Source organism: Biomphalaria glabrata, chromosome 14, assembly GCF_947242115.1.
Source record: "Biomphalaria glabrata chromosome 14, xgBioGlab47.1, whole genome shotgun sequence".
Lineage (NCBI taxonomy): Eukaryota > Metazoa > Mollusca > Gastropoda > Planorbidae > Biomphalaria > Biomphalaria glabrata.
In genome coordinates, this window is record NC_074724.1 from 37,556,675 (window position 1) to 37,571,550 (window position 14,876).

Here is a 14,876-nt window from a genome sequence, read left to right on the forward strand (position 1 = left end):
GTGAGGGATTATAAATAAGCGAGAAAAAAAAAAGTAAGATTACTAAGATGCATCACTTTTTAATTGAAGATTGTGTGGTAGTGCAAAAAAATAAATAAATCTACCAATGCACCCACCCATCATTGACAGAAAAAAAAAAGATTCCAAATATTATCTATTAAAGGCATTAAAGGGAAACTCCGATAGTTTTTCAAATTTTAGTTATTGACTTATTTAAATTCTGCATAAAAAGTTGTAATAGTAAACATTATATCATTTGTTATTTAAATGCTCAGAAAATTTTATATTTAATAAATTAGACAGAAAATTCTCCACGCCCCAAAAAAAACGGGGTTCTGCGAGATTTTGTTTTAAGTTATTTCATGCGTCACTTCCCTAAACAATACTGAAAGAGAAACTTGAAACTTTAACCAATCGTATCGCTTCATTCTTACAGTAGCTATTAGGCTGTTAGGCTTAGTGACGGCCTAGTCCAGAGCTATGATACAGTTATTTATATAAACATGTATAGATAGATCCAAAAGCATTAGGATAACTAACTCCAGAAAAAAAGTAACATTTTCATCTAAGCCTCTCCCTATCCCAAGAAGTAAATAGATCGTGTGTCTGAATGATTCGAACAAACTGGTCAGTGTAAGGCTAGTCTAGACTACGTGTAGTCGGTCATGACAAGACAACCGAGCGATAGTGTTTGTTGTGTGTTGAGTGGTCTGGCAAGAAAATACACACTGCCGTGATTAGTCAAGCATGTAAATCTACTTTTAATACGCATTTTTTCTTTGCTTACAAGATCCTAGATCTAACTGCATAGACAAAGATATATTTCTTTTACGAGAATGTAAACTTTGCTGTATGGTCTCCTGTTATACTTTCAATAGTCAATAGATTAAAACACCTTTGTGACGTCACATAGAAACCCGGTGAAAGTCTGACTGTTTTGGATGCGCAAAAAAATTACGTCAGAAAAACATCAATTACTAAGTTATTATTGCAAATAAAAAAAAAAGAATCATATATTCATTATCTGTAAATCAAAACACATATTATATCAAAAATTGTCAAAGTCATCGGAGTTTCCCTTTAACTCCATATGACCATAATAAAGGCTAAAAGAAAAAAAAGATCGATATCAATTTCCACCTTATCTTAAAAATATTACATGTTGACAGCATCATAAATCAAAATATAACTTCGCAGATCTATTTTTTAATTTTACTATTCGACTAGATATAAGCCTAGATCTATTTTAATTCAATATTTATTTCAACTTTATCTTCATAATAATACATGTCAATAGCACCTTAAATTTTAATCAAATTATAACTTCACAGAACTATTTATGTCTCTAAGTAGACCTTGCTACCACTGGCCAGATTTTTTGCGTTGTCTAGGCGCTGGATCAAGACTAAAAGTAGTTTCCAAGGGGGGAATAACCTAGTGGATTTTTAATATCGCCAGCTTAAAACTGATATGGAAAAAAACAACAACAGAAATAATAGATTTATATCGCCAGATTATAACTGATAGGAAGAGAATAAGAATAAAACATATAGAAATGCATTGATGCATTTTAAGGTAATAGTTTTTGTTACCTTTTTCAATCTTATAAATTTTATCAGAGTGTGCTAAGTCAGGTACAATGCACAGTTAGATACCAAAGTATTGTGCACCTTAATGTGGTTGTCATGGCCGGGGGTGTCAGTGGGGATAAGCTTCCATTGTATATAAAATACTCCTAAAGGCAAGCGTCTCAGATAGCCTCTGACAACCAAGTCCAGCACCTGGCCTTCTCGTGTGGCTTAGATACTAAGCCCGGCAAAACTGCTCTTAATAACAGGTGAAGGCGGATACTTGGCGCCACAAAACCGGGAGCTTCGGGTAGATGGAGCTCGTCAGCCTAGTTAGGCAATTCATCTAGGGGTACTGTGATTTCAAACCCACGCTGCATTGCGGTAACAACCTCAAGGAATAATCAGGAGTGAAGCCCCTTAGGCGTTGGGAGTATAAACCGTGAAATTTCCTCCAGCAGCTTCTGCAACTGAGTTGGTGCCAAATGTAACTCGAAGCGTTCTTTTGGATCTCATCAGCAAGGTTGAGAGAGGGACCATGACACATGAACAGAATAGTACAATATTTTGGGTTATAGTGATTTTCAGAATTTTAAGTTTTATCTTAAAATTGATTTTTGCAAAAGATCAAGACAAATATTGTTATAGCTATAAGCAAGAGTAATACATCTTTTTAGAATATAATGTAAAAGCTCTTTTGTCATGCTACTGTACATATTTAAATATCATTCTCACATAGAAATTCTAAATGCATTTCTTCTTGGATAGTAAAAATTACTTTATTATGAAATAAGTACAGAATTATAAAGACATTTATTTCAAAGCTCTTTATTATCATTGAATAAATTATATTATCTACTCGTAGGAATGAAAAAAAGTGTGCAGTATAGTTGCTACACAGAAAGACCTACAATTATGTCTAATATTACAGAAAATCATTCTTTACATAACAATGATTTTTAATAATAAAAAACTGCATTTAAATATTACATAGCATACTAACTATCAGTACCTAAAACGCAATTAAACTATTATTTTATACAAAACTATATGATTGAGCTTTTTATAAGCAAAATTGTAGTCAAACTGAATATCCATTTGATTGGATCAATAAAAATTAACTTATCTTAGAATGGACCTCATTCACCAACATTTAGTCACGTGATCTTATTGATAAAACAATGAAAAAAACTGTCTCGTGACAACCATCATAAATTAAACATGAGATCGTAAATTATATAGAAGAGATAAAGCACCACGTGGCTAAATGTTGTTTGTTTACAATTGGTGAATGAGGTCCATTGAAAACTATCTAAGATTCATAATGCCCCCCATAATGAAGAATTACAGAAATAGTTAAGACTAACATAAGCCTAACAATAAAATGTATAGTTCTTATTTAATTAACTTTCTTGACATTATTATAATTAAGCCACATAAGAAAACATATGTAAATTGTCACTAGCTTTAACAAAGCTTCGTTGATGTCTTTGTTGATTTGTGGAGAGGTATCAATCTTGGCTAGTATGCTGGAAAAAATTTGAAAAGAATATTTATTAAACTGCTTTATAAATAAACTAAATCCATAACATATATAAAAATAAAAAGTATGTAATACATATATCAAGATCTAAAAAAAAAAAAATTGAAAACTAAGGGCTTAATTAAATGACATTATAATATTTTGTTACTCGCCAGCATTGATTATTTCAACCAAACAATTGAAATAGCCTTATTTTTAACTTTTCACAATTTCTTTTTAATTAAGGGCCACCAAATTCACCTTGCCTATGGCATCCAATCCCCAAATGCCAGCACTGCCAGCACAATGGCCATATGCAAATACTTTTCCCCAACTAATGTCAGGTACCCATTAGAGTTGGGTGGGTTACTCCGAGGCGCCCTTTTAATTCCTGAATTAAAAAAAAATTCTAACCTTTGCTAGAGACCATAGTCTTGAGTAAACTGAGAAATAAGATGAGATTGTCTAGATGACTAACAAGATCTAGTGACAATCTAGTCTAGAGTCTATTGAAAAATATAGAAATAGAATATATTATTTAGCTTTAGATCTAGAATCTAAAATTATTATAAACTCTAATCAAGATTGACTAGATCATGATAGATGAGTAGAGATCTAAATTTATGTTCTCTATGTTAGATAATAGTTTTTGCATCCATTTTTTGGTATACACTTCTTTCACCTACTAACTAGATGATTAGGTGGCTGAAGGTTACAACATCATAAAGACTGGGGTTTTGAATTCCAGGATATTTATGATAATTCCAAGTCAACCCAACTCTATTGGGTACCTAAGATCAGTTGAGGAAAAGATAGGTGTAAGATAATACCTTAATAACATTCAGTAATAGTAAATAATTACCTGATGCATGGCTAGTCCAGCTTTCTCTGGAAATGTTCCAGCCCAGTGCACACATCTTCACAATGAATCTAATTACTGCAAAATAAAAGGTAAACTTGCATCATGTGAAATAAAAAATAATTAAATTTTTATTCAACCAGTGTCAATATGAAAAGTCATCACAAAAAAGCAAATTTGGATTATAATAGCTAAAGCAAAAAAATAAAAATAAAATCTAAATAACCTAAAAAAGATAAAATATAAGTTTGATTCTGAAAGGCCATAACAAAATAATACAAGATAATTCCAGACAGCCACTACAAATAACACAAAAATCGATTCCAAGCAGTCATAAAGAAAAGTTATCAAGTAGATTCCAAATATTAACTGCCAAAAAATAATCAAGTTAATTCTAAATAACAACAAACAAACAAACAAAAAAATGCAAAAGTCTGATTCTAAACAGCCATCACAAAAAAAAAGCAATTAATTTAAACAACCACTACGAAAAACACCATATCAGAAATTGATCATAAAAACACACAAATCCGATGAAGAGCTTAAGTAATATACACATGTCTGATTCCAAACAGCCATCTCCAAAGAAGAAAATGTCAATTCATTCAGCTACTAAAAAAAGCACATGATTCTTTAAAAAAAAAAAAAAAAAAAATCCGCTACTTAACAATGATCACAAAAAACACACAAGTCTAATTTCAAACAGAGCTCATAAAAAGCCATCACAAAAAAAAAAAGCCCACAAGTCTAATGCAGAACATTGATCACAAAAATGCACAAGTCCAATTTAAAACATTGATAAAAGAAAAACTAACAAATCTGATAAAGAACATCAATTAAAAAAACACATGTCCAAACTGCCATCAAAAAAGACCCAAATGTCAATTCAATCAGCCACTACTAAAAAAAGCAGTTGATTTAAAAAAAAAAAAAACAAGTCTTATGCCGAACACTGATCACAAAAAAACCCCACCAAGTCCAGTTTCGAACTCCACACCGATCTTAAAAAGGAGGCATAAGTCAGACTTCTAACAGCCATCACATAAAATAAACAAATAAAAATGCCATTCTAAAAAAACACAAAGTAAATGCACAACTCGGAATGTGAATATTCATCACAGAAAAACACAAGTCTTTTTCAAACAGCCCACACAAAAAATAAGTATGATTAAAAACACCCATCACAAAAATTTTAATAACCACCAAAAAAAAAATGCGCAAGTCGGATTTATATTACTGATCATAAAAAGACACAAGTCCAATTCTGAACATCAATAACATAATCACACAAGTCCGATTCCAATCAGCCATTACAAAAAAAGGACTATTTCATTCCAAACAGCCATCACGAAAAAAGCAAATTTCTTTTCAAACAGCCACTATACAAAACACGTTGATTCTAAACAAAAAAAAAACAAAAAAAAAACAAAAAAACACAAGTCCGATGTCGAACATCAGTTACAAAAAAAAATTTAAAAATGTCCATTCTAAATAACCATAAAATGAATGCACTAGTTTGATTCCAAACAGCAATCACAAAAAAGCATATGTCGATTCAAACAGCAACTACGAAAAACTTGAATGCCAATTCTAAATAACCACATAAAATTTTTTTTTAAATGTACAAGTTCTATTCCGAGCATTAATCACAAAAATGACAAGTAAGAATCAAACAGCTACAGCCATTGCAAGTCGATTCCAAATAGCCAACATAAAAAAAAAAACAAAATTAAAAAAAAAGGAAGTCGTTGCTAAATAATACACACAAAATGGACAAGTCCGATTCAAAATAACTGGTTAACAAAACTAATCCCAAGTCGATTCTAAACAGCCTCAATATTAACATGCCAGATTAAAAATAGCCACCAAAAAAAATGCACAGATTAAAAAAAGCGGCACAACAAAAACAAAGCTCCAAATCAAAATAGCAACACAATACAAAATGCAATTTCGAAAATAGTTTAATTCCACAATTTAAATTACTTTAGTATTTATGAAATGATCACCATGACTACAAAATATTTTAAAAATACATTATTTTCTTACCTTTACCTAATCTGTTGAACCATTGGGGCACCACACAAGTTCTGTCAACCATCCTTCTTTATTCCTCTCTTTACTTGGCCTTGGATAAAACTTCATTTAATGTCAGACCTGCCAATTCTTTGAAGCCTTCCCATTGCTCTGTCTTTCTTTCATTCTTCCTTCTGGAACTCTATGGTAAAAGGACCATAATCCTGGTTTTATTTTCTTAAAAAGGGAATATAGAGATTAAGCCGCTTCTTAAAAAAATTAAATTTCATTTCTACTTAAAAAAAAAAACAACAAAAGTTAGCTACAAGTTTATTACCCTTGTTATAATGTAATTATAACCATAGCTAGAAAATGTTTTACAAATACTTTAAATTCTTACCATTACCTATCAATCAGTCTGTTGAACCATGGGGGCACCACACAAGATCTGTCAACAGCCCTTCTATATTCCTCTCTGTACTTAGCCCTGGATAAACCATTTCATGGCAGACCTGCCCATTCTTTCATGTCTTCACATTGCTCTCTGTCTTTCATTCTTCATCCTGGAACTCAATGGTCAAAGGAGCATAACCCTGGTATTATTTTCTGGAAATAAAAAAAGACTGATTAAGTCCCTTAATGTAATTAACACAATTTTTTTTTTAAAAATACATTAAATTCTTACCATTACCAATCAATTAGTCTGTTGAACCATGGGGGCACCACACAAGATCTGTCAACAGCCCTTCTATATTCCTCTCTGTACTTAGCCCTGGATAAACCATTTCTTGGCAGACCTGCCCATTCTTTGATGTCTTTCCATCTCTCTGTCTTCCTTCTTTGTACACAAATGGGGAAAAAATGGACCATAATTCTTAAAAAAGAAATTTAATATCATTAAATAAAATTTAATTTAATTTCTAATTATTAATAAAATATCTTACCAGAATGCTAGCCACACTTTCTAAAACTATGACCAGTGCCTTATTTAAATCTTGAATTATATTTCTAGTCTAGGAGTTCCAATCAATTTTGTTGTATACAAAGGCCATGATACTGATTATAGGAATATGCCAGATGTCTGTTTTAGCATCTGAGTAAATAAATTAATGAAACTCCTATGACTCTAAGTTAGGGTAATGTCATCTTTCATATCTGTGTTTAAAAAAAAAACAAAAAAAAAACTGGACATACATTCCTCATTATCAGTTCCCATCCTGTTTGTCATTTAAATATTTTGGACATTCCTTTTACATTCCAGCCAAGATCTTGCAGCGGACAGTAGAAAATGGCAGTTTAAACTTCAGATCATTGTGTCAACCATCTCGTGCAATCCACAAAACCAGGCAGTGTAATCAAGATCTACCTAAGAATGAAAAATACTATCAGATACAATTTCACATTACATCTAGAAAAGGATAGCTATATTTAACTTGATCTAGTAGAAGATGTACAACTATCATACCCATATAATGTAGATTAACAAACTGATTCAAGATAAATACTATTATCTTCTTATCTTATATAATACAGACGTTACTTCAAAAAAGAAGATGATTACGTCCTACGCGTCAAACATTTAGTCATGCATATTAACCAATGACTTAAATTCTGCCAAGTCACTGGTTTTCCTGGCTAGCTCAGGCAACCCATTCCATGCTCTAATAGCACTAGGGAAGAAGGAGTATTTGTACAAATTTGTCCTAGCATATGGGACGAGGAATGTGCCTTTATCTTTGTGTCTTTCAGAGTATTTTATTAAATTTTGTTTTTGTATTTGAAGATTATGGTTCAGTGTTTTATGTATGATTGCTACTTTACTTTTGAGCCTTCTGTCCTGAAGACTTTCTAAATTTAGTGATTTTACTAAAGGTGTTACTCTAGTCAAATGTGAATATTCATTTGTTATGAATCGCACTGCTCTATTTTGTGTTTGTTCTAGTTTCTTAATGTTTTCTTGAGTTGAGGGGTCCCAAACGGAGGATGCATATTCTATTATTGGCCTAACCAAAGTTTTAAATAACATTTTAGTTTTATGTTCTTATTTGATTTATAGAAATTTCTTTTAATAAATCTTAATGCTTTGTTTGATTTTTTTGTAGTTTCATCAATATGTGGATTCCATGACAGTTTTTCATTTAATATAACACCTAGGTATTTTGTGTTTTTAGTCTGTGTTACTGGTTTGCCATGAATAAGATAAGTGGAATTAATTTGTTTTAGTTTTTTTGTTACTCTTAACAACTGACATTTTTCTGACAATTTGATTCCCATTTCTGTAATTCATCTAATTCTCTTTGTAAAATATCTGTGTCTTGTGTTGTTTTTATTGTTCTATATATTATGCAATCGTCTGCAAATAATCTGACTTTTGTTCCTGAAGTAATGCAATTTGGTAAATCATTTATGTAAATTAAAAATAGTAGTGGACCCAAGACTGTTCCTTGAGGTACACCTGAGTTTACTGTTATCGGTGTTGATTTAGAGCCATTTATTATTACAGTTTGTTCTCTCCCTATCAGAAAGTTATTAATCCACTGATGCAGTGGACCATTAATGCCGAAATATTTTAATTTTTTAAGCAAACTATGGTGGTGAACTTTGTCAAAAGCCTTAGAAAAATCTAGTAAGATAGCATCTATTTGTTCACTATTATATTAAGCCAATCCTACACCCATACTACTTGTATACATAAAATTGGGTGGATCTAGAATTTTAGATCTAGATAGACTAGATTCTTATTAAAATTCTAGATCTTTTCTATTAAGTAATAAAAACCTTTAAAATGTATTTTAATATGGATGAAGCTGAACAGAAAGGATTGGAAAATAGTCGATGCCAACGCAGAGGCTCTTGTTCTCGTATGAGCCATAGTTGTCTATTGACTGAAGGTGGTGGAGATAATTCAACAAGATGATTTACAATGTAATTCAAGAGATCTGTCTAGGTTAGTTCATTATTTTTCTTGAAGATTTCTATGGTCAAGTCTAGATTTTCTAGATCTAGCATCATATACAATAATTTCTAGAGATCTAGTGCTAAGTCCTATACATATGGGATCTAGATCTAATCAAGATCTATCTAAAATCAGAATAAAAAATATGGAATGTCACACTAGATTTAGAATAGAATAGCAAAGTTTTACCAATATCTAGATTTTTAGTCCAGTAAATCAACTTATATAGATCAAGATATAAATTAAATTCACCTTTATCTATTCCTTAGTCTGTTGGACTGTTAAGGCACCACACAAGGTTTGTCGACCATTCTTTTCCTCACCGTCTTTTGAATGACTAATTCCTGAGAATAGTAAACCGTTATTGTTAAAGAATATACAGGTAATCAGTGCTTTTTTGTAAAGAAATAGGTGCCGGAGCTCAGTGATGGATTGCCTTTTAACAACTAATAAATAAATAATAAACTTTAAAATACAAAAGTAACTTTTTCGCTGCATTGAAAAAAGTGCCGGTACACTGTACCAGTGCTTACTGTAATGCTGCTGACCTGAAAAATTGTAGTTAAACTAAATAATACAGTAATATTAAGCCCATACTAATTAGTCTTAGATATATAGATCTAGAAATTATATTGACATTGTGTAGATCTAGTCAATCTAGATTTCAAAGCAAAGAAAACAGAAGAACGGTAGACCATAAGGCAAAGACGATAGGATCGACATGGACCAAGCTGAAGAAATCCAGAATATTTATTGAAAATTTTTAGTTAGATCAAGACTAATAATCTAGAATACTAGGACTATAGTAATCTATACATTCTTTTTTAGACTCTACTAGACAAACTCTAATGATGATTCTAATATTAAATATGTAGATCTAGAGCAGTGGTTCCCAAACTTTTTTGTCTCGTAGACCCCTTGCCATGTTTTCTGCTTTTCGGTAGAACCCCTGCTTAACTTTAATTTTTTTTTTTTTATATTTTTTTTTAGATAAATGTTTTTAAATTTTTATTTTTTTTTATATTTTTTTTAGGTAATTTTTTTTTTTTTAATTTTTTTTTTTTTTTCGAGAATTGACTTGCCCGGTACTGACTTCACTGTAGACCAGTGGTTCCCAAACTTTTATAAAAAAATTTTTATAATTTTTTTTAAAATTTTTTTTATTTTTATTTTTTTTTCGAGAATAGACTATCTTGGGACTGACTTGACTTCACTGTAGACCAGTGGTTCCCAAAATTTTAGTAAAATTTTTTTTTTTTTTTTTTGATGTTTTTTTTATAAAAAATTTTTTTTTTTTCAATTTTTTTTTTTTTTAGATAAATTTTTTTTTTTTAAATTTCTTTGAATAAATTTTTGTTTTAAATTTTTTTTTTTTTTTTTGAGAATTCACTATCCCAGGACTGACTTCACTGTAGACCAGTGGTTCCCAAACATTTAGTAAATTTTTTTTTTTTTTTATAAAATTTTTTTTTTTTTTTTTTATAAAATTTTTTTTTTATTTTTTTATTTTTTTTATTATTTTTTTTTTTTTTTTAAATTTTTTTTTTTTTGATTTTTTTTTTTTAATTTTTTTTTAGATAATTTTTTTTTTTTTTTTTTTAGATAATATTTTTTTTTTAAATTTTTTAAGATAAATTTTGTTTTAAATTTTTTTTTTTTTTTTGAGAATTCACTATCGCGGGACTGACTTCACTGTAGACCAGTGGTTCCCAAACTTTTTTGTTTCGTAGACCCCTTGCCATGTTTTCTGCTTTTCGTAGACCCCCTGCTTAACTTATATTGCTTTTTTTTTTTGCAATTTATTTGAAAACTAATTTCTAATTTTAGTGAGTTGAAGAGTAAAATGCAATTTAAAAATACATATAAAGTAATAATTAATAACTCATTTTTATTGATAAAATTCAAATTTAACCAATTTAATATGTATTGCTGGAATCATCAAACACACTGGAAATGTTTTTTTACCCAGGCTTATCATCTGTTCCTATGGATGTCATGTTTCATACATTCTATAAAGAAGACATTCAAACAATAAATATTAATTAATTAATTTGTTTTAAGTATCATTGTAAAAGTTTTCGCAAAGAGTTTCTCGTGTATCTTTCACGTGTCCGCCGAACTGTTTTCACTAAAGGGGAAGGGACGAAGGCGAGTAACTGGCGCCTTAGCCGGTAGGCTTCAAGCAGGAAGAGCTCATTAGCCACATAGCAGAAGGAAAACTGAATTTAAAAATCTGCTGCCTTGCAACTATTCCCAAACATGGGAAAGCTGTCGTGGGTCAACCCTGAGGAAAAATAAGGAGCTGGCAACCCCTAGGCAGTTTACAGCACACAGCGCTACACCCCATCAGAGCCTGTGACGCCACTGGTTCCAAACTGATCCCAAACTGTATATATTTCCTTTGCAAAGAATCACATAAGAAGCTTTTAATTTGATAACTCATGCCACCGATGTGCCCTTGAACTGTATTTTTGTTTAAAGAAATTCTTTTAATAATATCAGATGTAGGTGTGTGTAAAACAGTTTTCACAACTACAACGGCTGGTAAAATCAATGTTTTACCTATGTTTCCATATTTTGCTATAAGTAAAGAGATATTGTAAGATGCTCACAAACCAACATCTTCTCTATATATATATGATGTTGAAGTGAGATTGTGTGGGTCTATTCTTAACTTTATCTTTGAGTGCTAGAAAATTTTTAAATCTTTATCTATTTTGTTAGGGTGACATTGTCTCAGATGATCCTCTAGCAATTGGTTTCGTATCATTATTTTAAAAAAGTCACTTAGGCAACGGCTTGTTTGACAAGGAAGGAATGAATCCCAGTTTTAAATAATCAATGATGGACAGTGTACATTTCTTTTCGTTAAACATTTGTTACATGCAGACAAAATTAAAATTTTTAAATAAGTATTGAGAAGATTCTTTGGTTTGATTAGCAGGATATATATTTAAATGATTTACCAAGATAAAAATCATATATTACTGTATAAAATAATTACATTAAATGAATGTAAAAATTAAAAAAAGAGTGATTAAGTCCCTTAATGTAATTAACACCATTTTTTTTTCAAAATACATTAAATTCTTACCATTACCTATCAATCAGTCTGTTGAACCATGGGGGCACCACACAAGATCTGTCAACAGCCCTTCTATATTCCTCTCTGTACTTAGCCCTGGATAAACCATTTCATGGCAGACCTGCCCATTCTTTCATGTCTTCACATTGCTCTCTGTCTTTCATTCTTCATCCTGGAACTCAATGGTCAAAGGAGCATAACCCTGGTATTATTTTCTGGAAATAAAAAAAGACTGATTTAGTCCCTTAATGTAATTAACACAATTTTTTTTAAAAAATACATTAAATTCTTACCATTACCAATCAATTAGTCTGTTGAACCATGGGGGCACCACACAAGATCTGTCAACAGCCCTTCTATATTCCTCTCTGTACTTAGCCCTGGATAAACCATTTCTTGGCAGACCTGCCCATTCTTTGATGTCTTTCCATCTCTCTGTCTTCCTTCTTTGTACACAAATGGGGAAAAAATGGACCATAATTCTTAAAAAAGAAATTTAATATCATTAAATAAAATTTAATTTAATTTCTAATTATTAATAAAATATCTTACCAGAATGCTAGCCACACTTTCTAAAACTATGACCAGTGCCTTATTTAAATCTTGAATTATATTTCTAGTCTAGGAGTTCCAATCAATTTTGTTGTATACAAAGGCCATGATACTGATTATAGGAATATGCCAGATGTCTGTTTCAGCATCTGAGTAAATAAATTAATGAAACTCCTATGACTCTAAGTTAGGGTAATGTCATCTTTCATATCTGTATTAAAAAAACACAAAAAAAAACAAAAAAAAACTGGACATACATTCCTCATTATCAGTTCCCATCCTGTTTGTCATTTAAATATTTTGGACATTCCTTTTACATTCCAGCCAAGATCTTGCAGCGGACAGTAGAAAATGGCAGTTTAAACTTCAGATCATTGTGTCAACCGTCTCGTGCAAACCACAAAACCAGGCAGTGTAATCAAGATCTACCTAAGAATGAAAAATACTATCAGATACAATTTCACATTACATCTAAAAAAGGATAGCTATATTTAACTTGATCTAGTAGAAGATGTACAACTATCATACCCATATAATGTAGATTAACAAACTGATTCAAGATAAATACTATTATCTTCTTATCTTATATAATACAGACGTTACTTCAAAAAAGAAGATGATTACGTCCTACGCGTCAAACATTTAGTCATGCATATTAACCAATGACTTAAATTCTGCCAAGTCACTGGTTTTCCTGGCTAGCTCAGGCAACCCATTCCATGCTCTAATAGCACTAGGGAAGAAGGAGTATTTGTACAAATTTGTCCTAGCATATGGGACGAGGTATGTGCCTTTATCTTTGTGTGTTTCAGAGTATTTTATTAAATTTTGTTTTTGTATTTGAAGATTATGGTTCAGTGTTTTATGTATGATTGCTACTTTACTTTTGAGCCTTCTGTCCTGAAGACTTTCTAAATTTAGTGATTTTACTAAAGGTGTTACTCTAGTCAAATGTGAATATTCGTTTGTTATGAATCGCACTGCTCTATTTTGTGTCTGTTCTAGTTTCTTAATGTTTTCTTGAGTTGTGGGGTCCCAAACGGAGGATGCATATTCTATTATTGGCCTAACCAAAGTTTTAAATAACATTTTAGTTTTATGTTCTTATTTGATTTATAGAAATTTCTTTTAATAAATCCTAATGCTTTGTTTGATTTTTTTTGTAGTTTCATCAATATGTGGATTCCATGACAGTTTTTCATTTATTATAACACCTAGGTATTTTGCGTTTTTAGTCTGTGTTACTGGTTTGCCATGAATAAGATAAGTGGAATTAATTTGTTTTAGTTTTTTTGTTACTCTTAACAACTGACATTTTTCTGGGTGGAAAGACATGCTCCAATTTGATTCCCATTTCTGTAATTCATCTAATTCTCTTTGTAAAATATCTGTGTCTTGTGTTGTTTTTATTGTTCTATATATTATGCAATCGTCTGCAAATAATCTGACTTTTGTTCCTGAAGTAATGCAATTTGGTAAATCATTTATGTAAATTAAAAATAGTAGTGGACCCAAGACTGTTCCTTGAGGTACACCTGAGTTTACTATTATCGGTGTTGATTTAGAGCCATTTATTATTACAGTTTGTTCTCTCCCTATCAGAAAGTCCTTAATCCACTGATGCAGTGGACCATTAATGCCGAAATATTTTAATTTTTTAAGCAAACTATGGTGGTGAACTTTGTCAAAAGCCTTAGAAAAATCTAGTAAGATGGCATCTATTTTTTCACTATTATATTAAGCCAATCCTACACCCATACTACTTGTATACATAAAATTGGGTGGATCTAGAATTTTAGATCTAGATAGACTAGATTTTTATTAAAATTCTAGATCTTTTCTATTAAGTAATAAAAACCTTTAAAATGTATTTTAATATGGATGAAGCTGAACAGAAAGGATTGGAAAATAGTCGATGCCAACGCAGAGGCTCTTGTTCTCGTATGAGCCATAGTTGTCTATTGACTGAAGGTGGTGGAGATAATTCAACAAGATGATTTACAATGTAATTCAAGAGATCTGTCTAGGTTAGTTCATTATTTTTCTTGAAGATTTCTATGATCAAGTCTAGATTTTCTAGATCTAGCATCATATACAATAATTTCTAGAGATCTAGTGCTAAGTCCTATACATATGGGATCTAGATCTAATCAAGATCTATCTAAAATCAGAATAAAAAATATGGAATGTCACACTAGATTTAGAAAAGAATAGCAAAGTTTTACCAATATCTAGATTTTTAGTCCAGTAAATCAACTTATATAGATCAAAATATACATTAAATTTAAAAAAAATTTTTTTTTTTTTTTTTCGAGAATTGA

At 30.8% G+C, this 14,876-nt stretch overlaps 3 long non-coding RNA genes across 3 annotated transcripts; 1 reads left to right on the top strand and 2 right to left on the bottom strand.

The window, feature by feature from the left end:
• Positions 1-6,369: 6,369 nt before the first annotated feature.
• LOC129922955 (uncharacterized) lies at positions 6,370-7,030 on the bottom strand. The gene is made up of 3 exons (XR_008774879.1): positions 6,907-7,030; positions 6,654-6,800; positions 6,370-6,568 (listed from the first exon to the last, which is right to left on the bottom strand). It is a non-coding gene; the product is annotated as an uncharacterized LOC129922955 (long non-coding RNA).
• A 1,745-nt stretch (positions 7,031-8,775) lies between these two features.
• Positions 8,776-12,980, top strand: LOC129922953 (uncharacterized). The gene is made up of 3 exons (XR_008774877.1): positions 8,776-8,909; positions 9,188-9,300; positions 12,880-12,980. It is a non-coding gene; the product is annotated as an uncharacterized LOC129922953 (long non-coding RNA).
• LOC129922954 (uncharacterized) lies at positions 11,378-12,813 on the bottom strand. Its single transcript, XR_008774878.1, has 3 exons — positions 12,556-12,813; positions 12,303-12,449; positions 11,378-12,218 (listed from the first exon to the last, which is right to left on the bottom strand). It is a non-coding gene; the product is annotated as an uncharacterized LOC129922954 (long non-coding RNA).
• Positions 12,981-14,876: the final 1,896 nt, after the last annotated feature.